The sequence below is a fragment of the Vulpes lagopus genome, chromosome 5, assembly GCF_018345385.1.
Source record: "Vulpes lagopus strain Blue_001 chromosome 5, ASM1834538v1, whole genome shotgun sequence".
NCBI classification, from domain to species: Eukaryota; Metazoa; Chordata; class Mammalia; order Carnivora; family Canidae; genus Vulpes; species Vulpes lagopus.
This window is the reverse complement of record NC_054828.1, coordinates 117,914,413-117,942,072: the sequence shown is the minus strand read 5'-3', so window position 1 is coordinate 117,942,072 and position 27,660 is coordinate 117,914,413. Positions and strand designations below refer to the sequence as shown.

Genomic DNA, 27,660 nt, shown 5'->3' with positions numbered 1-27,660 from the left:
ACTACCATGTGAAAACATGGTGGGATGTATGCAGCAGTGACTATAGGTAGTGTTAAAACTTTATCTGGAATTAGATGATTAATTCAGAATAAAATTCAACAGGCTGAAGAAGTACATAGAAAGTAGAGCATAATTTGGACCAAACAACAAAAATTTTAACATTTTTCTCAATTGTATTTTACCTTTTGAATTGTATGGAAAATCACTTCCAAACTTTAATATTCTAGTAAATCAGTGTTACACATCAAGAATACTGGTATTTGAAGTCATTTATGCAAGGAAGTAAAGCGATCCAGCAAACTAGTGGTGTCATTGACAAAGGGCACTGCTTCTCACCTGAGGATGTGGTCATTTAGCTATGAGGGCAGATGGTATCCATCCTAGAAGAGTGTTCCTACCTCTCCCTGCCAGCCCAGCCTGGTAGTCTCCCCCTCCCTACCCCAAGAACAAGCACATGATCATTACAGCATTTCTCAGACTGTATTGAATTGGGTCTTTTGTTTCCTCTCCAGATTAGGAGCTCCTTAGGAATCTCTTCAGGCCATTTCTTACATTTTTGCATTTTGCCTGAAATTAAATTCAGAGTATTGTGTTGCTTTTTTATAATTACCTTTCCTGAATGAGGCCAGAGGCCCGAGTGAGAACTTGAAGGAAGAATGTGAGCCGTTTCAACTGGAGTCCTCCCAGGCCTCCAGGAATGAGAGAACATATAGACATGAAAAGAATGGGAGCTTGGTGGCCCTTCATGGAGGGGCAGGTATCTGCTGAGGAGTGTTCCTACAGAGGAGGATGTTGACTGCATGATTTCAAGTCAGGTTTTAACAAAGGAGAGCTGTTCAGGACTCCAACTTGAGTCAAACCATGCAGCTCCACACATGCCAGAGACGGAAGGGGGAAAGAGGAATGCCTTCTCCCGAGTGGAATACGGGGGTCCCCTTCTGGGTCGCTGGGCTGACTGCCTTTTGGTGTAACAGAAGAGGGGCTGCTGATACACTCTCTCATCAGAGAAATGCTGGCTTAAGAGCCTGGGATATACTGCAAGGGTTTTGCCCTGCCAAGCAGGTGCAAGTGTCTCTTCATTGAGGAGACCAGGCTTAGGTCTGCAGCCCTGTGTTTCATGCAGGCATAATTAGCAGCCAGCTGGGTCACCTGGAGCTCTGAGCATGTCTTCCTTTTTTTTCTTTTTTCTGATCATGTCTTCCACTGAGCATTAAAATTCCCTTGCTCATCAGACAACAAAAAGAAATAAAAGGCATTCAAATTGGCAAAGAAGTCAAACTCTCTCTCTTCACAGATGACATGATACTGTACATAGAAAACCCAAAAGACTCCACCCCAAGATTGCTAGAGCTCAAACAGCAATTCGGCAATGTGGCAGGATATAAAATCAATGCCCCCAAATCAGTGGCATTTCTATACACTAACAATGAGACTGAAGAAAGAGAAATTAAGGAATCAATCCCATTTATAATTGCACCCAAAAGCATAAGATACCTAGGAATAAACCTAACCAAAGAGAGAAAAATATACCCTAAAAACTATAGAACACTTCTGAAAGAAATTGAGGAAAACAGAGAGATGGAAAAATATTCCGTGCTCATGGTTTGGAAGAATTAATATTGTGAAAATGCCTATGCTACCCAGGGCAATCTACATGTTCAGTGCAATCCCTATCAAAATACCATGGACTTTCTTCAGAGAATTGGAACAAATAATCTTAAGATTTGTGTGGAATCAGAAAAGACCCCAAATAGCCAGGGGAATATTAAAAAGAAAACCAGAGCCAGGGGCATCACAATGCTGGATTTCAAGTTGTACTACAAGCCGTGATCATCAAGACTGTGGTATGGGCACAAAAACAGACACATAGGTCAATGGAACAGAATAGAAAACCCAGAAATGGGCCCTCAACTCTATGGTCAACTAATATTTGACAAAGCAGGAAAGACTATCCACTGGAGAAAAGACAGTCTCTTCAGTAAATGGTGCTGGGAAAATTGGACAGCCATGTGCAGAAGAATGAAACTAGACCATCCTCTTACACCATATACAAAGACATTTCACCAAAAAGGACATACACATGGCCAACAAACACATGAGAAAATGCTCCACATCACTGGCCATCAGGGAAATACAAACCAAAACCACAATGAGATACCACCTCATACCAGTGAGAATGGCGAAAACTAACAAAACAGGAGACAACAAATGTTGGAGAGGATGTGGAGAAAGGGGAACCCTCTTGCACTGTTGGTGGGAATGTGAACTGGTGCAGCCACTCTGGAAAACTATGTGGAGGTTCCTCAAAGAGTTAAAATAGAGCTACACTACAACCTAGCAGTTGCACTGCTGGGGATTTACCCCAAAGATACAGATGCAGTGAAAGACTGAGACACCTGCACCCCAGTGTTTCTAGCAGCAATGTCCACAATAGCCAAACTGTGGAAGGAGCCTCGGTGTCCATCGACAGATGAATGGATAAAGAAGATGTGGTCTCTATATACAATGGAATATTACTCAGCTGTTAGAAATGACGAATACCCACCATTTGCTTCCACGTGGATGGACCTGGAGGGTATTATGCTTAGTGAAGTAAGTCAATCGGAGAAGAACAAACATTATATGGTTTCATTCATTCAGGGAATATAAAAAATAGTGGAAGAGATTAGAGGGGAAAGGAGAGAAAATGAGTGGGAAATATCAGAGAGGGCGACAGAACATGAGAGACTCCTAACTCTGGGAAACGAACAAGGGGTAGTGGAAGGGGAGGTGGGTGGGGGGATGGGGTGACTGGGTGACAGGCACTGAGGGGGGCAGTTGACAGGATGAGCACTGGTGTTATACTATATGTTGCAAATCGAACTCCAATAAAAAATGTAAAAAAAATCCTTTGCTCTCCTAGTGGAAGAAAAGAGATCTGGATGCCAATAGGGTGAAGGATGGGAAAGCTCTTTGGGTTACAGGTCTGATACCCCACCATTAGCCCTTGAGCTAAGGCAAAGTCCTTTGCTCAAAGGCAGCTCCACCTAGAAGGGGTGAGACATTATCAGTCATCAACTTCTTGACTCTTTCCTGCATGGCCCTATCTGAGACTGGAGTTTAAAAGGAAGATTGGAAGAAAGGAGTCCTGAGGTCTAGACACCCATGGGGTGAGCTGGTCTGAAAGCCAGGGGTAAGGATTCTACAGGTTGTCTGAAAGAGGAATGAGAGAAGACAGAGGAGGAAGAGCAGAGACACAGGGGGAGCATGGTGCTGGAAGGACAGATGGAAAGAAACAAAACCCTCTCCTGCCTCCATTGGTTCCTAGACTGGCCTTGGCCTGAAAGGGAGTAGATTGAGCCAGAGATCCCGCCCATTCTGCCCGACCAGGGAGCCTCACCCAGGCAACGCATCTGGGAGCAGGGACAGAACCTGAGGCCATAATGGCCTTTCTCTCCACTAAGAGCAAGAGTTACGCTCATTTGAAGAGAGTTGGTGGAGAGGTGGCTGTGCCAGAGAAAACAGACAAGCAAAACAGAACCTCACCCAAGACTGCAGGCTGAGAAAACGAACATAGGAACATGGATTTCTTTCTGACATAGGGGCTTGGCTGTAAATGGCAAAACACGCAAAGGCTTTATTGGGGAAACATTACACAGAGAGGACTATTCCTTTCGAGATCTGTTGTCCTCAGAGTACATCCCATTTTTACCTGCTTAAATAAGCAGCCCTTAAATCCGGGTTTTTCAGCCTCAGCAACTATTGACATTGTGAGTCAGAGTCCTTTCTGGGGACGGGCTGTCCTATGTGTCGTAGGATGTTTTAGCAGCATCCATGACCTCTGCCTATTAGATGCCGGTGGCACCCTCTCTCCAATGTGACAATAAAAAATGTTTCCAGACATTTCTAGATGTGCCATGGGCGTACAAAATCTCCCCCATCTGAGAATGATTGGCTTAGATATTCTAAAGGAGGATGTTTCTTTGTTACTTTGTTCAACTATTTCCTGGTCTCAGTTTTTCCTTTTTTTTTTTTTCATCACTGGACTAAGTTGATAAACCCCGCTTTACATAATTAATTTGTTCATCCATTCAATCAAGTTTCCTCCTCATTAGAGAGGTAGTGGTAACAAGAAATGACATTTTGAAGTTCAAATGAGATGTTTGAGCAAATGGTAGATCAACTGTGCTTATTTAACTCATTAGCAGCATAATTAGTGCATTTACAAAATTATTAATGGAAGCAATGTGGAATGCTTAATTGACACACTGAATTTGGAGTCAGAAAACCTGTCACCCAGTCTCTTCCTACACACGGAGGTGATAGCAGCTCACCCTTGCCAAACCAGTTTAAAGTGGACAGAGATAGCACACCCACACAAAAATTGTCATTTTATTTTTCCATTTTTATGAAGCTAGAAGCACATAGGAGAAACCTTCCACTAGGAAGTTTTCTGCAGAACGGCTTGGCTCTGTCTGAACAAAATGCAGTATTAAATGCATCAACCACAGGAGGGGTGGTTTGTGTCAGTAATTCCAGTGAGACATGTAAGTATAAGGAAACAAAGAGCCAAGCAGGAAGAAATTGCAAAAGTGATCAACTTGGTGAATCATATGGCAATAACCACATACATGCTTATTAGAAACATGAAAATAAGAGATGCTTTTAGCAAGTGACTGAAGCAGAAAAATAAAAAATTTCACAAGAGGCTAAAACTGACTTCACAGAAAAAGCTCTAATATTAAAAAAAAAGTAGGTGGAAGTAGCATTCTTGAGCAAGTTACCTATATGTAAATTCACTTTAGAGAAATTGATTTTAGGCCAACTGTTTAGTTAAACTGTTTTCTTAGTTTAGTTTAGTTAAACTGTTTTCTTAGAAAATTGCACTGCTCTGGTTATTCTGGAGTTATACTGGCAGTTTGGGGAGTAAAAAGAAAAACAGTGTAGGTGGATACAGGAAAAGCAAAATGAGGCAGTGTTAAAGGACAGGTTTCTGCCCAAAGACTATATCTCCACAGATCTGGTGCTTCATAAAGTGGACAACACAGACCCTCAGTGGGTTTGTTTGTTTATTTGCTTATTGTTTGTCTCCTGCACCCCCTTCCCCTCAAGCAACATACATGTATACACATACACATGTGTGCATATGTATATGCACACATACACATGCACACACACACTCACACGTGAATGTAAACTCTTCAGTCAGTACCGTGTTATTCAGGGCTTTTCCTTCCTGGTTCTTCAGAACTCTTAGGCACTAAGTATTGTTTGTTTATTTAGCATTAGATATTGGGCCACTTATACCCTGATGCCTGATCCTCACAACATCTCTGCCAGGCAGGGATCGCATTACATCTTCAGGAAACTCACGGAGTAGGGCAGGTCAAATAGATTCACAATAAATCTCTATCTTTTTTTAGCAGGAAGAATAAGATGTTTAGAGAGGTATAGAAACACACCTACAGTCACACAGCTAATAATGAGACTAACTTGTATTTAAAGCAAGCAATTAAAGTTATTCCCAAATGCCTTAGTGCTCTAAAGGAGCAAAAAGCATCAGGCAAAGAAAGACCTTTTGGTCTGTTGGAAAGTGTTCTTCAACTTCCACCAGGACTCACTGTGAACTTCAGGTTTGTTGCATGCTTGGGGATGGCACAAAGGCAAGAAAGACCTGTGGAAAGTTACCTGATTCAAGTGTGTCACCTGGCAAGGTGGGAGACCACTGCCCAATGTCCCCAACTCTGGGTTCCTGAACCTGGAGATGATGCTTGAGAAATTCCTTCCAACAGAAATGTAAGGTAATTCCATTACTGAGTATTTACCCAAAGAAAATGACAACACTAATACGAAAAGATATCTGTGCCCCTATGTTTATTGCAGCATTATGTACAATAGCCAAATGATGGAAGCAGCCCAAGTGTCCATTGATAGATGAATAGATAAAGAAGATACGGTGTATGTATACACTGGAATATTATTCAGCCATAAAAAGAATATCTTGTCATTTGTAGCAACGTAACTGGATCTAGAGGGTATAATGCTAAGTGGAATAGTCAGAAAAAGACAAAGTACCATATGATTTCATTCATATGTGGAATTTAAGAAACAAAACAAATGACCAAACTAAAAAGAGAGACAAAGCAAAAAATAGACTCAGAACAAACTGGTGGTTGCCATAGGGGAAGTGGGGGGAAGGATGGGTGAAATAGATGAAGGGGATTAAAAGTACACTTATATTGATGAGCACTGAGTAATATATTGAATTGTTGAGTCACTATATTGTACGCCTGAAAATAATGTAACACTGTATGTTAATTATACTGCTTTTAAAATAAACTGCTTTTGAAATAAAAATTTCAAAAAATATATAATGTGGGCCATAATTTGTTAAAATTTTCTAAAAAATTTCCACGTTAAAAAAAGGAAAAAGAAACAGGTAAAATTAATTTTTAATAATATATTTTATTTAACCCAATATATCCAAAATGTTATCATTTCAACGTGCCATTAGTATAAAAATTAGTAATGATATATTTTACATTAACCCTAATGTTAAAGGAAACTAAAATTTAAAATTCAGTTCCTCAGTTACTCCAGCTACATTTCAAGTGCTTCTTAGTCACATGTGGCTGGAGATGGTGGTAATGAACAGCATAGGGCTACAAACATTTTGTGCTGGTGGCAGTTAGGAGGAGCTCCCTCAAGCGTCTGTGTGTAGTATCTCATCAAGGATTTTAAAGGCTCTCCAGCATAATAGTTCAGGGTGGTCAGACTGCTCAGTGTCCCAGAAAATAGTGCAGAAGCTGCATGCCTTTCATGGGCTAGTCTCAAAAATCACATTGTGTTGCATCTGCTATATTCCATTATTGCTCATAAAAAAAAGTTTGATTGTAAAATGGCCATGCTCATTTGTTTACATATTGCCTATGGCTGCTTTTATACTACAATTTTGTATTAGCTGTGTTGAGGCAGAGTTGTGTGGTTGCAATTCAAGACCTAAAATATTTGCTATCTGGCCCTTGACAGGAAAAGTTTGCTAACCTTTGCTGTAGAAAATCAAAATTTGGCATGGCATTATTGGACTCTCAGGTTTTAAATGGCAGGATCAAGTTAAGATTATGCTACCTTCTCATCTTGGAAATTAAATCAAGGCAACAAAGAAAAAAAATCAGACATATTTCCATCTTCAACAAAAAAGGAAACATCTATAACCTTGAACCACAACCTATGAGGAAATGCAATGGAGATCAAACAGGAGAAATGAGGAGATGATATGTGTATCTTGGATGTCTCAGAGAAAGCTGGCAGAGCAGAGTTCTCTCAAGTGGATGGCCCATTCTGAGGGGCAAAACAATAATTTCTTATTTGGAACAATGGGAATATCATGAGCAGAGTGATAGCAGGAGTGCTCTTGAAGTTGATTTGCCACCAAGGATAGTCAGATGGCAGCACTGTATCGGAGAACCTGCCATATTGTGAGAAGAGGAGAGGAGAGAGATTCTAGACAAACAGCAGCAGCTCCCAAATCCCCAAATTTATTGGAAGAGGTAAGAGCTAAAAATGTACACAAATTTTCATCCTTTCACAGCATAGTGTATTCATTTCCTAGAGCTGCCATAAGAAATTTCCATAAAATTGGCAGCCTAAACTGGCAGAAATGTATTGTATCAGAGTTATGGAGCCCAGAAATTTGAAATCAAGGTGTTGGCAGGATCATTTTCAATCTGAAGTCTCTAGGGAAGAAACATTCCTTGCGTCTCCCAGCCTCTGGTGGTCCTGCCATTCCTTGGCTTGTCATAACTCCAGTCTCTGCCTCTGTCTTCACATGGCTTTCTTTCCTGTCTCTATGTTTGTGCATCTCAAATTTCCCTTTCCTTTCTCTAATTAGGACACCAGTTATTGTATTTAGGGCCCACTCCAAATTCAGGATGATCTCATACTAAGATCCTTAACTTAATTAGACCTACAAAGACTCTATTTCCAAAAAAAGGGTCACATTTATAGTACCAGGGTTTAGGACTTGGACATGTCTTTTTGGAGGACACAATTCAACCCACAACAGAGAATGCGGTGGCTTTAACACATGGCCCCAAATTATTTGAGATTCCTTCCATTAAGGGCGAGTGGTCTATGGCTTCTCTGTATGAATCCAGTGACCTACCCATTGAAGCAGTCTATGGCTTCCCTGTATGAATCTAGTGACCTACCCACTGAAGTGGTCTATGGCTTCCCTGTATGAATCTAGTGACCTACCCACTGAAGTGGTCTATGGCTTTTCTGTATGAATCTAGTGACCTACCCATAATTGCTCATTCCTTCCTCTTCCCAGCCCCTGGTAAATCTGTCCACTTTCCATTTCTATGAATTGGCCTATTGTAGATGTTCTGGCTAATTTCACCTGACATAAAGGTTCAAGGTTCATCCATACTGTTATCTGCATAGAACTTCATTCCTTTTTATTACTGTATAATATTCTATTGTATGTATATGTCACATTTTGTTTATCTATTTGTTCATCTCTTGATGGACACTTAGGTCATCTCCACGTTTTGGCTATTATGAATAACACTATTATGAACATTGGCATATGGATATCTGTTTGAGTCCTGTTTTCAGGTATATATCTATGAGTGGAATTGCTGGTTTAATATGGTAATTCTTTGTTTAGTATTTTTTGGGGAACCAATAAACTCTTTTCCAGAGTGGCAATGCACAAGTGTTCTAATTTCTCCACATCTTCATCAATACCTGCTATTTTAAGCATTTCAATTCCAACCATTCTAGTAGTTGTGAGGTGGCATATCATTGTGATTTTGATTTGTATTTCCCTAATGATTAGTGATGTGGAGAATCTTTTTATGGGCTTATTGGCCATTATAAATCTTCTTTGGAGACATGTCTATCAAATCTATTTTCTTTTTTTAATAATAAATTTATTTTTTATTGGTGTTCAATTTGCCAACATACAGAATAACACCCAGTGTTCATCCCATCAAGTGCCCCCCTCAGTGCCCGTCACCCATTCACCCCCACCCCCCGCCCTCCTCCCCTTCCACCACCCCTAGTTCGTTTCCCAGAGTTAGAAGTCTTTATGTTCTGTCTCCATTTCTGATGTTTCCTACCCATTTCTTCTCCCTTCCCTTCTATGCCCTTTCACTATTTCAAATATATTTTCTAATTGAGCTTTTTGCTTTTCTGTTGTTAAGTTGCTTTTCTGTTGTTAAGTTATTCCTTATATATTCTGAATATTAACCTCTTATCAGATGTATGATTTGCCAAGACTTTTTTCTCTTTCTGTAATTGCCCTTTTACTCTGCTGATAGTGTCCTTAATGCACCAAAGTTTTTAAGTTTTTAAAAAATATTTTATTTGTTCATTTACTGAGAGAGAGAGAGAGAGAGAGAGAAAGAGAATGTGAGTTGGGGGAGGAGCACAGGGAGAGGGAGGAGCTGACTCTATGCTGAGCACAGAGCCCAGGGCAGGGCTTAAACTCAGGACCCTGAGATCATGACCTGAGCCAAAACCAAGAGTCAGGTGCTTAACTGACTGAGCTACCCAGATGCTCACAAAAGTTTTTAATCTTTTTTTTTTTAAGTTTTTAATCTTAATGGAGTCCAGTTTACCTATATTTTTCTTTTGTGGCCTATGTGAATCACAGCACCAGCCATCTAATTTGTGTAACTAGTGATGTCTTTCAGCTGTACTGTCCTCAATATTCCAATGCCTATAAAATATATAATATCACCAGTTTTAGAGTTGATTTTTTTCTCCTAGAGATAACCTTTTCGCCCCCATCTATGATGGGGAAAAGAAGTTTGGACAATAAGGTATAGCAGGTGTGTGTGTGTGTGTGTGTGTGTGTGTGTGTGTGTGTTGCAGGTGCGTTCAGATAAAAGCACTTTACTCTGTGGATGCAGGTGGATTCTCCAAGTACCCTAGAAATACAGAAAGTCATTTGTGACCTTTTTGGGTATCAAATACAGGTGGGTTTTTTTTTTTTTTTGCCATGTATAGGAAACAAAACACACAAAAGTACATCCAAGAACCTATGGAATATATGGAAAGATTTTGAGTCCCAATTCCAGATACTCCTTTCAGAATAGATTTAGTTCATAGAAACTACTGATATAGTGACTTAATCAGTATAAAAGTTTAAAGACAAACTTGACATAAGCTTCATGATTTCACTACATTCATATTTCCAAGTGATAGCAATGTGGAAGCAGTGGTCTGAAAGAGCAGAATTGGAAAATATTTAAATAAGCCATTAGTCCTGCCAACTCAACACCAGGGCATCTTGACCGCACATTTGGAACTACAAGAAACAAGTCATAAACCTCTGAACTCTGGGAACGATTAAATTACATCTGGCACTAGAAGAGGCAGGGCGGGGTCCTGCAAGCCAGCCACAGCTGATCCTTGGAGTGTGTTTCTAGCCTCTCTGGGAGAAAGGTAAATGGAGCCAAGGAACCTGAGTGGATATTTATCAACAGGAAGGGAAGGCCAAAGGCCGCAAGAAAGGGTAACAGAAAATGGAAAAGAAGGGGTATGGGACTAAAGTGTTGCCAAGGACAGCTTTGTACGAGGTGGAGTCTGATGGAGAAAGGAGCCACCCCTGCTAAGAATGCATGTGGATGTGAAAGACTCGAGCAAGAGAATGCAGAAATTCTGTTCTAGAAACTAGTACTTCCACAACTAAAATGTACCTTCAAATAATGGGAGAATCTTGTTAAAATTTTGATGAAGTTGGTATGGGGTAGGACTGAGATTCTACATTCTAACAACTGCCAGGTAATGCAATGTTGCTGGATCCCACTTTAAGTAGCAAGGCTCCAAATTGAAGATAAGGTAGAAAAAGAATGAAGGAAATGAAGGAAGGATGGAGGGATAGAAACCCTAATAGTTATTCTGTGGATCACACCCTGGGACTACTTCCCCGGAGGACTTTTAGATTCTTCTGCAACTGAATCTCCTTCGTAGGGTCCCTGCCAGAATTCTTTCTTGTAAGAATTGTAGCTGTTTGCTTCTCTTGGATCTGTGTGACAAAGAATGATGCAGAGTGTGGAGTGGTCCTGTCTCCTCATTTTGTCTAGGGAGACACCATGACTTGAGGGTAGTAAAACTCTTGAGGCAGAGACATCAGTTTTCTAAGGAAAGGACTGGAACAGAAGCAGCCACATGCAATCTAAGTGTATAAGGCAGCATGCATGAGACATCTTTGGGAATGTCTAGAACAATATTGTTTTGGTGGAACTGATAAAAGTTGAGAAGTATGTGGGCTTCCAAGGAACCAATGTGTGCTGACAGGAGAGCCACCATTGGGTTGTCTGTCCTAACAGCCCACAGAGAAGAGGGTGTAGCATCTATTTGCCTTTTCCCCCCCTTTCCCTGGTCCCATCCCAACATTGGAGGAGCTAGAGGAAGGTGGCAATGAGAATATCTGAAAGACTCTTTCTTTGATCTTAAATACTTCTAAAACACACTTTAACATATATTTCTTTTACTGTGAACCTGCATGTTTATATTTCTTGCCAATTTTATTGTTTATATTTTCTTATTGGTTTATGAGAGTAATTAATAATATATATTAATATAATTAGGACTTTCTTGTATGTGCATGTTTAAAGTTTTAAAACATATGCCCTTCAAAGATGCAAATACTACTCTTTGGGCATCAGTCCTGAGGGTCACTAGTGTCCCATGAATACTATTATTGCAGAACAAGCATGCAAACTGAGCAGTGGGTTGAAAACAAATGGAGGTTAAATGGGGACCACCACCAAGTGGCTAATTAAAGGTCTCATGAATATTTACTTATGCCTCATGAAAACTTGATGGCTCATATGCCTCATGAATATTTAGTGCCGACTTGGGCCTTCCATCCATTCCAATCTGTTTTTAGCACATGTATGTTCTTCTTCTTCTTCTTCTTCTTCTTTTTTTTTTTTTTGCAAAATGTTTCTCACATGATATCTATCTCTATACTTGGCTTCATTTATACTCATTTATTTGTTTCTCTAATTTTTTGATTGTAGAATTGAATATTCTTTAAAAAAAAAAATCACAAACATCTGTTTCCCCAGTGCAGTTCGCAAAAACTGGAGAGATGATGAAGGAAGCATACAAGGCATAATTGTCTCCCCTCACAAGCTGAAGTATCCCTCCCAATCTTCACTAGGTTTGGGTCCCAGAGAGCATGGCATGGGAAACCAGTCACATTCCTTCCCATCAAAGCTGTGTGAAGTCCACATGTCCAAGTGTAAGGAGAGCTTGCATGTTCTGACAGCAAGATGGGGCTTCTTGGAGGCCATTGCAGGGCCACGGAAAGTGTGAGTGTTCAGGATTTGTAGTATACTTGTGAATGGCACCAGATTATTACTGCATATACCTGCACTCTTGAGGTGGTACAGGGGTGAATGGTGGCACCTGTGCTCTTATGGGTTAATTCCATACAAAGCAAAAGTTGAGATCCAAACTGAAAACATAAATAAATCCCATCTTCCAACATTTGTGACATCCCATATAATTAATGGACAAAAGTGAAAACTTAAATTACTCTCATAAAATGAAAATAGTTATGGAAATAAACTTTCTCCCTCCCATTTAATAGGAATCATTAGGCTTTTATTTTACATGGGAAAGGGGGATCAAAGGCATGAAAGACCCATTATTTAAAGTAAAAACAATGTTTTATTGGGTTTTCATGAATTAAAATAGATCAAGGTCTTTTCAAAGTTCAGAAACAAAAGTGAATAAAGTTAGGAAAAGGATGTAGCATAGAAGGGAAGAAAGCTAAACTACTAGAAGTTCTATATTTAAAATAAGTGTTTCTTGCCCCTCCTCCAATTCTTGTGTTTGATAGAAAAACAGAGATAAATCGTTTTCATTAGCTAAGCATATTCTAATGTTCTGTTAGCTAAATGGAAATCTTATTATAGTCCCTGGTGGAATAATTTAAGCTAGTATTCTTTATGTGGCTCTGCATATAAATATCTAACTTCAGAGTTTTAACCAAGATCCAAATCAAACAAAATTAGTTAATTTCATCTTTCAGTAAGACATTGTTCAACTAACACACAGGTGTACTCTTTGGAAAGAAGCCAGTTAGAAAATACTTGAAATTGACTACAGAGAAATTGCTAGAATTTACTAAAGACCATAGGTTACAGTTTTAATTACTTAAAGAGCAATTTATTCAAATAGCCAGGAGGGGTTTTAATCTCAGCTGAAAATGTTTGGGTAGGTTCCATTTTAGTTTTACCTTATTCTAGAATCTAAATCTTGTGGTTTTTTTCCTCCCCAAAGTACCATATTGCTTTTTGGGTCATGCCAATAAATACAAAGTTCTTATTAGTTGAAATATAGGCAAACAAGAAATACTCACTCACTGTCCAGATACTCTTGATTCACATGTCTAAAGTGCTTAGGATGAATGATACCCATGCCCCTTTGTTCTGCAAATAGAGCCTAAAATCTCCAAAGATTAGGTTTTCTTGCAGTGCTTCCAATAATAATACTTGATTACACAAGAAACTGATGTAATAATAGTTTCAGATAATAATAATGCTTAGCCCTTAAGCATTTGTCATCTTCAAAGTGTTTTAACTATTTAATCCTCAGAAAACCCCTGTAAAGTGAGGAAGTCATCCAGTAGTACATTATTCTCACTTCATAGTCTCGAACTCAAACCACTGAAGCGTGTTTGCCTCCTTTTGTATCACTTTGATCCAGCTGGGGTAGATGAATTGTGAAAAAACCTTGCCTTCACCATTTCATTTTGTTTCCCATAAGACATAAAGCTGGCAAAAGGCTGCAGTTCTTGCTTTTATTATTATTTTTTTTATGTCATAAGCATTAGCTCAATTATCTTAATGTCACAAAAGTAACTGGTGAATACCTTCTGTGGTACAGGTGAGACACAACTCCAAGCCCTCTGTCTTACTAGATTTGGAAATGTTCTTACTAGCTATTAGAGAAAGTCACTTTGCTTGAAAGATAGCCTAGAAATAAGAGGAACTTGGAAGACTTAAAAGCATTTAAACCTTATCCAGATAAAAAGAGTTTGGAATTTTAAACAAAATTATCCAGATTTAAGAGGAGAACACTTAAATATTTTTAATAAAATTGAGTGATTACTTGATTTTTAACATCAATTTGAAAAAACAATTATAGAATGCAATCATTGCTTCTAAAACCTGCTACTCTTCAATCTGAGTTTAAATCTCTACTTGAGGTTTGAGTTATAAAATTCCAAGGAATAGTTACTGTATCAGTCAGGATAGGATAAGTTATATTGGGATAACAAATTAATTGCAGCATCCTAGTGGCTTAACACAACAAGGGTTTACCCCTCATACTATCTGTTTATTGTGAGTCAGCCAAAGGATTGGGTAGGTGAAGAGGCTTTGCTCTTCTCCTACCCAGCTAATGGATGTTCCACCGTCTTGTTGCTACACCAATGTGGGACACACCTCATTTGCCAAAGCAGAAGAAGAAAGAAGCACGGAGAATTCACATTTGCTCTTCAATGAATGAATCTGAAAGTGACAAGTCTCATTTCTGACCAGATTCCATTGACCAGATAGGCTAGAAGGAGAGCAAATGAACCTCATGGTGAACATTATTGCCTCTGCTACAGTTACTATGTGATCTCTACAATACCTTATGCATATATAATATTTTATATGGATATATGGATATGTATATACATCAGAATTAATGTACATAAACATATTCTGTATATTAGAGTATTTGATATATACATAGTGTATATTACGTGTATATTCATCTTATTTTACTTCTATCTGCTATGAAAAATTGAATGACAAGTAAAAATGTGTACTTCCCTTCTAATTTCTATTCCATTTCGGAAGAGCAATTCTATTAGAAAACCATTTGTCTCAGTAGAAAATAAAAGAACAGTAAAGAACTGATTCTAATGTCTGTGTTGTGAAACATTCAACATTGTAAGCCTATTGAATGAAGATCTTCTCCTGTAAGTTCTTTATATATTCAACCAAAACCCACATAGCATACTACACCACTGAAATAGTTTTGACTGGAGTTTAAGTGACAGCGATGCTAGAGCACAAAGGATAATGTGGTGTGTCCTAACCATTCACCACATCCAGTTGAGAGATAAGCCAGGATTTGTTAATATTCCAGCTGCGGCATGCCATTTGCAAGCTCAGAGTCCCATATCAAAGGGATAGTGGGCTAAAACAATAACCTAAACATTATTTAATGGTGGTGGGGGCTAGGAATAGCAGGATCTATTTTCTGGCCATTTGAAGGTTGGTTAAACCACTGTAAGGGAGCATGGCTTAACATCTCTACATGTTAACTGGACTGCCTGGTTGTTAAGTTCACTCTAATTTTTGAGGTGTCTTGGATATTTTGCTCCAGGAAATGTAATGAAATGGAAGAAACCCAGATGGATAAGTAGAATGACCACATTTAGGAAGGGCTTACTCTATGCCAGGTATATTACTAGGTGTTTATAACATTATCTTAGTTAATGTAGATCACACAATGACTATTTGAGGTAGATAATAAATCCATCTTACTGATGAAGAGATGAAGATCCAGACAATGAAATAAACTTGCCTGAAGTCATAAGGCTATAAATTACAGAAATATGACATGAATCCACACACATTTGTGAGCTGACTGGATGAGGGGTGTCTGGTCTGATATGCTGGGGTCTGATTAGACCTGAAGCCATCCTCACCCCTTCTCAGGGTCACTTATCTTCTACAAGTGCACACACTCAAGGAAGCCTGGACAACCCTCCTCGGTCACAGCCTATGAAAATAGGCTTAGTTCTCAGAGAAGCCAGAGAAAACCCAGTTTGGAGGCTAGCTATTCTCTGACAGCATATCTCTTGTGCACTTCTTCATTCTTGGCATCTTCACGTAACTTCTCTGCAGTTTTAATATCTTGCTGGTATTTTTTGCTTCTGTTTGCCACTCCTTCCTTCTGGTCTTACACTTCATGCCTTCCGTAAATGAGCGGTTCCTCTGATTCCTAAACCTGCTTTTCCTGTAAGAGACCAATTTCTAGTCCTTTTGGATATGTTGCAATGACGTGCAGCTACTCCCAGCACGGGGCTAGACTTTCTCCAGCTCCCCCAGCTTTGTCCATTCCCCTTCCCACTATATCAGCTGGAGCACCCAGGAGGCCCATGACTTCTCTGAAAACAGCGTCCTCGGGCCTCTGGATTCTGCCTGGATTTTCCTTCTAGGAAAGAAGAACAAAAATTGACTGCAGTGGGCAAAGATCTATCTATAGCCCAATGGGGACTGATTTTTGACATGTTCCGGGATCCTTGCTCCAGGGACACTTATCACAGCCTCTAGAAAGCCCAAGCTGAAAGCAGTCTCAAAGTGTTCTTTGGCATCTTGCTATGACATCAAAGGACTTTTGTGCACAAGAAGTTTGGGAAGTCTTTGGATGTGGTAGTCAGGGCTCCATCCTGTCCTGAGCTACCTGTCCGCCACTCCACCACCACACACCCTTGGCTCTCTGCCTATCAGACAGAGATCTGAAACTCATTCCCAGTGTAAGAACCATCTCTAAAGGGCACTCAGAGTCAAATCTCTTTTGAGGTCTTGTGTTTTAAGCAGGTGCATGTGAGAAATCCAATAAATGTATTTTATTGAACCAGTGAACATTTCTCACAAGGAATTGTTTTACAAAGAAGGATTTTCAGTGTAGGAAAACTTGACTGGGCCTCTGAGAGCAAGTGGCTAAGAAGGGGGAGCAGAAGTGTCCATACTTACTCAGTGCCAGAGCTTCAGCCACAAGGTGCATGGGATCTGCCAGTGAGCCTCAGGGATGATGCCATGATTCCCTGAAAAGAAGCTCTGGAATGGGGTGTTTATGCTCCTTTTCCCAGGGGCTTACTCCTTCAGTTGAACCCAGACCATGATGGTGGCTCTTTCTCACTTGGCTTTCTTACCCCTTTGCTCCTCTCTTGGGATGGCATCTGAAGAACTGAGGTGACTGTGAGCCAGACACAGACTTCAGCCCAACACTAGCCCACTGTGCCCTCCGTCAGTGCACACCCCTTATTTTTTTCATTTTCTGCCCCTCAGAGTCCTGCAAAAGGTCTGGGATTTGAGATGTGTCCAGACACTGAGAAGCAGAAGTTAGGATCCCATAGCTGCAGGTCTGAGGAGCTTTAATTAGAGGCTTCTCCAGACCACCCGCCTGCCGGCCTCTCTAAGGCCCTGCCGTCTGCATCCCAGAAGGGTCCTCGCCGCTGTGGGTGGCAAACCACAGCAGGACGCCTGAAGGTAGTCAAATGGGCCTGAGGAGGCCCTCAGACCTCAGCTGTTTTTAATTCCATAAAACTGAAACTTAATATATGAGGCAGGAAAGATAAAAAAAAATGCTTTTGTGCCGCATCGGTGTTCTACATTGGCCTTCAAATCCCATTGGGTCGAATTCAACTATAATAATGACGATGATGGTAACAGTATTAACAGCAATCACAGAAACCATGTGATGATAAAAGAGAAAAGCAGGAACCAAAGGGGGGGATCCTGACACTGGTCTGGCACTGCCTGGTGTGTGTTGTCCTGGCTGATTAAACAGGAAGCCCAACTGATAGAGCCCAGTAACCGCAGGTCCTCCTGGTCCCAGCAGCTCTGTTGGAGGTGTTGCCAACCTGGGGTCATCCTCAGGCCTGTGTCTGGTTGCCCAAAGCTGACTGGGGGGGGTCCAGTCAGAATTCTGTTGGCTTCTCCTCAGCTGTGGTGGCCTGACACCCTGACCTCTGGGCCCAGGAACACTTGTCTAGATGTCCTCCTGAAGATACCTGAGCAGCTGGAATCAAGACAAGAGCAAGTGACCAAGAGTAGATAGAAGACTCATCACCTTTTGTTACTTGATTAACTTGGTACGAAAACTAGGGAACCTTTTGCATGTCTCCAGGTGAGCACCTTCTCCAGCTCTACCACACTGGTCTCTTGCTTTCTACCACAGCACACATGGGCTGTCTCACTGTGGCCCTCTGGGGGGCTTGACTTTACTCTGACCTCCTTCCACTCTGGCTCTGTAGGAGGAGCCAGTCCTCTTCCTTTCCAAGACCAGTCACTCTCCTTTGCCCTTGACTTCATTTCCCTCCTCTGTCCTTCTTTTGGACCATCGAGTCTTCTGTCATGTATTATTAGCAGCTCATTCTGCTTGGCCTGTGAACACACTCAAGTCACTCCTATCTTAAAACAAAGCAGAAATTCATGCCTCTTCCACCTCCATTTTTCCTTCTTTCCTTGTTTCGTCTGCACACACAGCCCCACCCTGCCCACCTTTGGTGTTTAATTCTTTGTGTGTGTGGTAAAATATATATGACATACGAGGCACCATTTTGACCCCCTCAAGTTTTGTAAGTCTGTAATTCAAGGGCATTAAGTACCCTGTCATTGTCCACTCTGTTGCTGTCTACATCATTGCACTGAAACTGCTCTTACTGAGCTCATGAACAGCCTCCTGATTACTGACTCTAGTGGATACTCATTCAGGTCTTGTCCCACTGGCCTCCTTGGGGTCACATGCCACACACCTGGCATCAGTGCATTGTTTCAGAATGACTGCTGGCTTGCACCCCTCTCATTCCCTCCAACTTGCTGGCTGTACCACTGTCCACGGTAGGATCCTTTTGCTCTGCCTTGGATTCTGCAGCTCCTTGGGAACCCATCTGCAGCTCTCTGTTTTTTCCACCACATGTGAATTATCTCTTGGTGCTTTGGCCAGGTCCCTCCAAATGAAGCGCATAATGGGCATATTACAGCTGAGAGAGGCTCCAGAGAGTATTATGCAATTAATTCCACCCCAAAGGATCTTCTCCAGTATCCCAATAGTTGCAGGTGACCGAAGTGTGTCTGGTTGGTAAAGGAACCAGACATGTTGGGAGTTTTGGTGACGGATGGCATAGACTACAGATAAGTTAATTTTGTAGTTCTTAAGAGCAAAGAAGAAATCCCCAATCCACTATAGGTTAAACATATGGCCTACATATGTAGGAAAATAATATTGTCCTTCTATCTTTGAACCATCTCCCTGATTCCTGTATGGAGAGCCTTAGTTCTCCAGCTACTTTGTAACCCGCTATTTTAGAAATCAGGAGGATAGAATCACTGTGTTCAGGGAAGTGTAGTGTGAAAGTGGAGGCTTTCAGCACTCCAGCAGAGGGGAATGAGGCCTAAGGACAAGCATGGGCAGGAATAGGAGCTGAGGAAAGACCATCAGGGACCCTCTTGCTTCTTTTCTAAATTGAGGAATACCTGATATTAACCCAGTCATCAGCGACTGAGAATACACAGGCCCTGTCACAGGGTGTGTGCTTGGGGATCTTTGTACAATGACATAGGCCTAAAAGAGTCCTCCCTTGGGATTGGCTGGCTCAGGGCCTGCTGATTGCAGAGCCAGCATCAACTTGCTAACACCAGAGCACTGTGGCTGTAATCAGCCAGCCTGGTAATAACTGTCAGCATCTTAGGGAAGGATTTGGGGGGTTTTAGTATCCTTATCATTATAAACTGTTACATGACCAGGTCCTATGCAGAATAGGAAAATCAAAACTCCTGGGAATGATGATGCTCTGGATAGCTCCTGCTAGTCTTCTAAGACTCAGCATACATGTCCCTTCTCTATGAGGCCTTCCTTTCCCTGACAGAGTGAATTTCACAATGCCTCTTCCATGCCCTCTTGTATGCCCTTCTGCCATATAATTTCTTTGCATGTGCCATAATCATGTGTTCATCTCTGTCTCAGCCATTGGACTGTGTGCTCCCAGAGGGTAGTATATCTATTTCTGATGCTTACCATTATTCATGGCATAAAGAAAGCCCTCAGGTAATTTTGGATAAACAAATGAATGAGTGATGAATGAATGAGTGCAGATTTGAAGTGACTGGTTTTCAGGGCCACACTGGGAAATCACTCCCTAACAATGAACACATATTTTTGGGTGTGTGTGAAGCCTTAGATGGTTAATAATGAAGCATCAGGAGCAGGTCAACCAAGAGAGGTATGGGAATTATGTAACCAAGGGCCTTGGAGAAGGAGCACATGTTAGTTTGTTCATTAAATGTTCCATATGAAATATCAGGATGACATAAAATACTGGGCTCTCCCTGGGTGTGAAACTCTTTCCAGTGTATGGCCTCAACACACCTAAGCATTGAGCTGGAGAGGCAAACTTGTGCCTTTTTTTTTTCTGTTATTCTGAACACGTTTACTACTCCCCCTACCACCTCCTCATGAGATTGACTTAGGAGAATGTCTTTGATAAAAGCATCCTTATAACCTAATGAAGTCACTTCAATGTAACATCCTCTCCATCATACCAAAGGGTGAAGGTGTTGGCTCAGGGATGGAGCAAACATTAGATCTATCAATTATTATCACACCAGTTGTTTTATTTTTTATTTATTTTTATTTTTTTTACACCAGTTGTTTAAAAAAAAACCCTTTCCCCAACTCTGTGACAACAGGCAAATTGGACCATTATTATTTCTTCTTCTTCTTCTTCTTCTTCTTCTTCTTCTTCTTCTTCTTCTTCTTCTTCTTCTCCTTCTCCTTCTCCTTCTCCTTCCTCAAGATTTTGTTTATTTATTCATGAGAGACACAGAGAGGCAGAGACCCAGGCAGAGGGAGAAGTAGATTCCCCATGGGAAGCCCGATGTGGGACTCAATCCTAGAACCTGGGAATCACGACCTGAGCCAAAGAGAGACACTCACCCACTGAGCCACCCAGGTGCCCAGAAGTTGGACCATTTCTACATAAAAGAAGGAGGCCCCAGCAAAGGGAAGAAGGTATTCAAGTTCTGTGAGTGCCAAGGCAGAATGAGGAAAGGGTCAATGGGGATATTAAAGGATCAATCTACTGATGTGAAACCCTATGAACCTGGCTCTGAGAGCTGAAGATTTTTCTGGAGTAGGCAAAGGAAATAGGGCCTGGCTCTCTCAAGCCTGGTGGGCTGCTTAGCACCCCAAGTTGGAAGATCTGGGGCTGAGACATCCTCATCACTTTTGCATTATTTCATTAGGCTGTTGACAAATAAGCACATGGAAACAATCCATCGCTGGGCACTGATTACATTTTCCTTCAGAGCCATGTGTCTTCTGTGAAAAATTATCTTAATCCCCCATTAACATCGAACCCACCCTCACATTTTCCAAAATTTCTTAGTCATGCTTTTCAAAGGGTTTGATTGCTGTCCCTTTGTACATGATTTTGCACACGGTGTTCGCCTCTCTCTTCTCTTCTGTCCTGGAGTAACTTGAGGCCGGATGACAGCTGAGCTGACCCCCCCTCCCCTCACATCATCATCCTTATGCTAGATGCTGCACACTCTGTGGTGGCCCGTGAGTAACCCCACCATCCGGGACCTTTCTGCAGAGCCAGAGTAAGTTCTTCCTTCTTATGTGTGATCTCAGTCAGATCATAAACACTCTGGAATTCCGTGTATCCCACCCTCCCTAACACTCTGTTGGCTTTTCATTCATTAATTGACAAATAGCAGCCCCAATAGTATAGAATGAACTAATTTTTCTTGTGTGGATTTAGAATGGTACCAGTTACTACCATCCTTAGGAAAGTGGGTAGTCACAGTAATTTTTCACATCCTGTGGTCCCAATGATACTGGAAAGTTCTTTAGTGGAACAATTCACATCCGTGGTGCAGACAGCAGCCTAGAATCAGGTGAACTTGGCAACTTGCTCAGCAATTTTCCACTGGGTCATTGTGAGTGAGGGCAGGAGGTTCCTTGGAGGTTTATCGTTCCATATGTGTTTATGCAGGCTTTACTTCGAGAGAGCATATCTCCTCAACCTGACAGTCTGTTTATGCACAGGCCTCCTGATACACCGTGCACTAGTGAAAATGTCCAATGTGGAAAGTATTATAACAGCTATGCAACCACCTTTGATTAGAAGCAGCTTTTGCATCAGATATGATCGGGGATACCAGAAAATCGGGCTTGTGCGGGGGGGGGGGTGGCTTAATGACTTTAGTCTTTGGTCTGCTCTTGTTTATCGTTTTGTAACCTTGGGAGGTGATTTCTTAAGTTCTGTGTTCCCTACAGAGTGTCCTGTGGCGTTGACATTGAGGAGCACAGATATATAACACATGAAAACCATTTATAGTAGCAAGGAAGCTTTTGAGGGTAGAACGTTTTGAATGTTCCATTCCCAAGCTTTGGCTCATTACCTGAGAGGTGGAGACCTCTTTCACAAAAACAACAGACCAAAGTGAACCCAGTACTCAGACAGCTAATGTCTGATGACCTTGGCGTTTGGTGTTTTGAGTTTCTTAACTACCCATGATTATTGGGTATGGAGCCATGCCCTCCTGCAGGTTCCCTTGAAATCTTATCTAAAATACAACATGGTTTTGTAATGAAAAGTAGCCAGTTCCCACTCAAAGTCATGCAGTTGGTGCAAGGCATAAAAATACATGGCCGGTGGGTGGGGCGGGGGGGAGAGTATGGGAAGGAGGGGTTTGTGGGGCTGCAATGCAGCCCTCCTCTGCTTCTCAGGCCTTGTTCTCTGGTCCTGGGCTGTCAGCCCAGAGGATGAGGCACCTTTTCGTAACTCGCCATCTCAGAGGGACACCCTTTTGCCCAGAAATGCTGCCAAGCTCAGTACCATCCTGGTGTTTCCTTGACCTCTGCTTCAGGTGACTCTCAGGCTTCTCTACTGCCAAGGAAAGACCAGGGGTGGAGGAACTTCTTTCTTGCCATTTCCCATGAGAGCTTGATCTCCCTTATTTATTTCCAGCTTCTTCAGTGATACTCCTGAGTATCAGCGCACACCAAGGATTTTCTTCCACATCCACATCCTATAGGATTGGGATACATAGCATGGCAACATTTTTGTGACATTAACTTCTGTGCTGTTCTTTTCTCCCTGTAGTTAATTACTTTGCCCTTCCCTCTCCACTCAGCCAGTTTAAACAACTAGGCTGTTTTGTGCTCAGTCCCTAGGAAAGGGGAGGGAAAAGTAGGATCAGAGACAATGAAGGGTTGTCTTGAAATATGTTTCCAGAAGCTGATACTCTTAAGGGAGAAGTGAGGACTCCGTGTTAAGACAAGATGGGATAGACATCGTGAATAAGAGCAAAGATGCCCACTCTTGCTGTCTTTAGGAAGGGCTGTCCTGGCAGAAGGAGGGTTGGTAGAGAGCTCTGTGGTCTACCTGTTGGCAAGGCCATCTGGGGAGATACTATGGCCCCGAGATGGCATAAAGTGATTCCTGTGCTTTCATGGGCAGCACAGGAAAGTGAAAGGAATCGTCAGATCTAAAGGGATTTCTGCCTGGAATGAGGGATGTCCTGCTGAGAACTGAAAAGTGTGGACTGGAAATGATGAGCAGGAGGAAAGAAGTCTTCAGAGACTCCATGAGACCTCCCACCCAGTCCCTTAGCACCATGTGAGCTTCCAGAACACAGACAGTCCCAGGGAAAACAGACATGCTTGAGATTAAGCTCCTATGACCCCAGTGCAGTGGGGCTCACGATAGAACATGAAGTTATAGAAAAACAGGTGAAATGCACACCTGAATGGTGAGCAGGGATCCAAACCTGCTGTAGGATCTGCAGAAATCAGACCTTTCCCCACTTTCCCTTTCTGCCTCACTCTACCCACGCATCTACTCATGCTTCTGTAATTCTGTCCAGCACCCACGTTCTGGGGAGGAAAACGGCTAGGGCTGTGGGGCTGCTGGGGTGGGGGCTGGGGTGAGAGGCTGGGCCCAGATGCTAGTGGGTGTAATGCTAGTGTGAGGAAAGTTTCTGAGAGTGTCTGCTCACTTGTCCTCTCATGCTCCCTCACCCTGTGGCCAGAGCAAGGTGCCAGCTCAGGTTTTAACATTGAGCCAGGAGTTCTCCCACTCCTGCTCTGTTAGAGTCCCCTGAGAGTCCAGTCCTCTCTTCAGAGTCTGAGGGAGAAGGTGTTTTGCTACCTGGGTTCCAGCTCCACCCCTCTGACTTCTGAAAGAAGCAGGTGTATTCTGGGCTGGAGGCAGGCCATGAACATCCTGGTCCTGGCTCTGGCAGGACATGAAGTGGGACCATAGCCCTTATCCAACTTCTCCAAGTTTCCAGTTCCTCCCTGAGAAATGAGGAGACTGGACTAGAATGATCTGTATGGTTCTTCTAGCTCTTCAATATTTGTAAGTATGACAGTCTCTGACATTTCCTTTCCCTGATTTGGGGCAGCAGTTTAGTTCTTTCAAAAACCTAGGCTGATGCAGTTGGTTAAGCATCGACTCTTGATTTCAGCTCAGGTCATGATCTCAGAGTCCAGAGATGGAGCTTGGGGTTGGGCTCTGTGTTCTGCATGGAGTCTACTTAAGATTCTCTCTCTCCCTTTGCCCGTCCCCTGTCTCCTCTATTCTCTCTCTCTCTCAAAACCAAATCAAACCAAACCAAACCTAATGGAGATCCTGTCCCATTTATATGCCTGGCACTTTAGAGGGTCCCTTTCTCATCCCCTATAGTAATGATAACAGCAACATTTCCCATATGAACAGGGCTTTATAGTTTAAAACAATGTCACATTAATGAATGCTGTTCACTATTCAGGATCTGCCATTAGGAGTCCCTTTTGCCCCTCTCCCTCCTGTCATCTGCCTCTTTGGTGATTGCTTTTCTCTTTCTTTCTGCTGCCTAGAAGCTCCTGACTGTGCCTGGGGGCAATTCCTGCAGCTCCTGGCTACGGTCCCCTTAGAACTTCCTTGTGCACACCTTCATGCCCGTTTGTAGTGACCAAAGCAAATGACTTTGACCACACTTTATTTTTTTTAATTTTAATACCAGTGTAGTCAACATACAGTGTTTTTTTTTTTTTTTAAGATTTTATTTATGAGAGAGAGAGAGAGGCAGAGACATAGGCAGAGGAGGATTAGGCTCCATGCAGGGAGCCCGATGTGGGACTCGATCCCAGGACTCCAGGATCACGCTCTGGGCTGAAGACAGGCACCAGACCACTGAGCCACCCAGGGATCCCAACATACAGTGTTTTATTAGTTTCAGGTGTACAATATAGTGACTCAACACTTCTATACATGACTCTGCACTCATCACAACAAATGCACTCCTTAATCCCCAATGACCTAGTTTGCCCATTCCCCACCCCCAACCTCCCCCCTGGTCACCATCTGTTTTCTATAGTTAAGAGTCTGTTTTTTGATTTGTCTATTTTTGCTCTGCGCATTTGTTTTAAGTTCCACTTATGAATGAAATTGTATGGTATTTGTCTTTCTCTGACTTATTTCACTAAACATTATACTCTCTAACTCCACCCATGTTGTTGCAAATGGCAAGATTTTATTATTTTTTATGGCTGAATAATATTCCATTGTATAAATATACCGCATCTTCTTTATCCATTCATCTATCAATAGACATTTGGGCTGCTTCCATAATTTGGCTATTGTAGATAATGCTGCTATAAACATGGGGGCTTGTATATCTTTTTGAATTTGTGTTCTCATATTCTTTGGGTAAATACCTAGTAGTGGAAATATTGGATCACATGGTAGTTCTACTTTTGAGTTTTTGAGGAACTTCTACACTGTTTTCCATAGTGGCTGCACCATTTTGCAATCCTCACAGTAGTGCGTGGGAGTTCCTTCTCCACATCCTCACCAACACTTGTTATTTCTTGTGTTTTTGGTTTTAGCCATTCTGACAGATGTGAGGTAATATCTTACTGTGGTTTTGATTTGCATTTCCCTGATTAGTGATGTTGAGCATCTTTACATATGTCTGTTGGCCATCTGGATGTCTTCTTTGAAGAAATGACTTGTTCGTGTCTCCTGCCCATTTTTAATTGAATTATTTGTTTTTTGGGTGTTGAGTTGTGTAAGTTTTTAAAGGTATTTTGGATACTAACCCTTTATGGGATATGTCATTTGTAAATATCTTTTCCCATTCAGTAGATTGCCTTTCAGTTTTGTTCATTGTTTCCTTTGCTGTGTAGAGCTTTTTATCTTGATATAGTTTATATTTGCTTTTGTGTCCCTTGCCTCAGGAAACATATCTAGAAAGATGTTAGTATGGCCAATATCAGAGAAATAACTGCCTATTTTCTCATCCATGATTTTATGGCTTCTGGCCTCACATTTAGGTCTTCAATCCATTTTGAGTTTATTTTTGTGTGTAGTATAAGAAAGCGGTCCAGTTTCATTCTTTTGCATGTAGTTGTCCAGTTTTCCCAACACCATTTGTTAAAGAGATTCTTTTTCCATTGAATATTCATGCCTCCTGTGTCAAAGGTTAATTGGCCATATAACTGTAGGTTTATTTCTGGGTTCTCTATTCTATTTCACTGATCTATGTGTCCATTTTTGTGCTGGTACCATATTATTTTGATTACTATAGCTTTGTAGTATAAATTGAAATCCAAGGTTGTGATACTTACAATTCTGTTCTTTTTTTTCCCCAAGATTGCGTTGGCTATTTGGGATCTTTTGTGGTTTCACACAATTTTTTGGATTATTTGTTCTAGTTCTGTGAAAAATGCTTTTGTTTTTTGATAGGGATTGTATTAAATTTATAGATTACTTTGGGTTGTATGGATATTTTAACTATATTTGTTCTCCCAATCCATGAGCATGGAATATCTTTCCATTTATTTGTGTTGTCAGTTTCTTTCAACTTTGACCACTCTTTGAACACTTTGAGCATTTAAAAAAATGCTTCCATTCATGTGAAGAATCTACTGCTCTTCTGATAAGAAGTGCCACATAGAGTTATGTAAAATTTAGGTGTTTTAGAAAGCTTCATACAATCAGGTAGAAAGCCTATCTCCCTGAAAGGAGCACTGTTAGGATTTCCCATACACTCTGCCACCAGGCTTTCTCCACACAAATGTTCTATGTACCCCATCACCTCCTCTTCTTTAAGCTTGATGCCTCCTAAAGTTGAGAGGTTAAAAATATTTTTACTTTTTGACAGTATAACTCAAGGCTGGACAGGAGATAGACCTTGTTCAATAATAAGGAAAAGGAGACAAACTAGCAGGAGATTCACCTATTTGCACTGCTTTTTAGGATTTTAACTTTCTCTCCCCTTTCTTCCTCTATTTTCAGTGCTTGAAGCTTCTCTTCTACCCCATTAAGATGCAGAACAAGTCAGGGCAAACAAGGTGCACATCTGGTCCTGACCATTTCCTTCTGTCATAGATTAAATATAGAAATCTCCACTAAGATGAGTCTTTGGCTCACATAGCAGCCTATTCCTCGATCTCTGCCTCTCCATTTCTCCTGTACCCCAGGTCAGAGGAGGCGAGGCTGTACTTCATATTACATTGAGTGGGACGTGTCTCTTGGCCAGAAGTGGTTATCTGCCCAGTGTTGGAACAGGGACAGGGACAGAGTGGGAGCGGCATTAGGTAGAAGAGAATGCCTATGGCTCCTTAGTCATTTTCCCATCTACCATGTCCTTAGGGTTTCTGGCTTTGGGTGGCTGCTCCTGACCTTGAGGATTGTGTGAACTTTGCATTTCACAAAGCATTTGTTTTCCTATTTCCTCATCTGAATCTCATAATGCCCTACAAGGTGGGCTGAGCAGAGTGAAGTGCAAGTGGCAGTGGCTTGGCAAAGTCACATCAATGGTAGAGATAGGACTTGTCACACATGTGCCCCTGACTCTCAGAGCCTGTGGCCCA

At 41.6% G+C, this 27,660-nt stretch overlaps 1 long non-coding RNA gene across 1 annotated transcript in view; it reads left to right on the top strand.

Moving 5' to 3' along the window:
• Positions 1-27,660, top strand: part of LOC121491140 — a 65,426-nt gene that overhangs the window by 27,279 nt on the left and 10,487 nt on the right. The gene's annotated exons all lie outside the window — the stretch shown is intronic.